The sequence below is a fragment of the Pteropus medius genome, unplaced genomic scaffold (assembly GCF_902729225.1).
Source record: "Pteropus medius unplaced genomic scaffold, Ma_sr-lr_union100, whole genome shotgun sequence".
Lineage (NCBI taxonomy): Eukaryota > Metazoa > Chordata > Mammalia > Chiroptera > Pteropodidae > Pteropus > Pteropus medius.
In genome coordinates this window covers 40,482,293-40,483,427 of record NW_024340849.1, presented here as the reverse complement: position 1 = coordinate 40,483,427, position 1,135 = coordinate 40,482,293, and positions in this window count along the sequence as shown.

Below are 1,135 nucleotides of genomic sequence, written 5' to 3'. Positions count from 1 at the left end.
GCAAGGAAAGAATGACTGCCCACTCTTCTCAGAGCCCAAATTAGCCCAACTTAAGCATTACTTTGATGGAAACAAGCTGAGAAAAGACACAATCTATGTGGATATAAATTCAAAGCAGAATCTCACAGGATTTATGATCCAGTAGTTCACCACCTTGTAAGAAATCTGTAGAGGGCCCATCAAGTGCGGGCATGTAACAGAAAATGCAGAACCAAGAGGCCTGGGAATGGCTTACTTGGATTTTTAAAATATCTCAGAGACTAAGCTGTTGGTTTACTCTTTGATCCACCTTCTTTCATTCTCCAAGAGCCTGGAGATTTCAGCATCTAAAGCTGACTCCTCTGTCAACTGAGGAAAATTTTCTGCTCACCAGGAGAGAGGAAAGGTCAAAAGCCCACAGGGGTGTTAGTAACACAAAACGAGCCAAGTGGGCTGCATGCTAAGGGTGTATTTAGGGATTAACAGTGACCTGGAGAGTTTGAGCCCTTTTAAAAGCCATTGGAAGTCAACTTAAAAAACAAAACCTACAAAATAACTGTGTAGGCCCAAGAAAACAGGTCAGGCAGAACTTGGTCTTTGGGCTGCATGTTGTTCATCCAGTCCTTGTATTGGCCACTTCTGGTGGAGTTTAAGTAGTAAGGACACCTCTCAGACAAAAAGACAGAGCCAAAGGGAAAATTGAATTCTAGCCCAAAGTCCATTCATGTCGAGTTGCTTTAGCAAAGCATAAATATCTTCTTGAAGGATAAATCATGCCATAGGACCAGCCCATAAGGCACAGTGAACTACTATAGATATAGCAATTACTTTGGTTTTCTCTCCGAACCAGCTTGAATGGAGAGGAGCCCACCCTGCCCACCCTGTCCCTGTGTCCTTTTCACCAGCACCCCTTTGGGCACTGAGGGCACCTCCGATTGGCAGTGGGGCTGATCCAGATACAGTCCTTGGGGACTAACCCTGAGGTCTTGTGTATGACACAGCGAGGGAGCAGATTAGCTGGGGACTGTGACTCTTTCCCACATATGCCACAACAGCCGTGTTTTCAGAGGTCTGCTCCCCAACTCACTAGGAATTGGGGAAACCAATTGAAAATGATAGTTATGTATATCTTTTATGAAGAAAGGACTTGTATTAA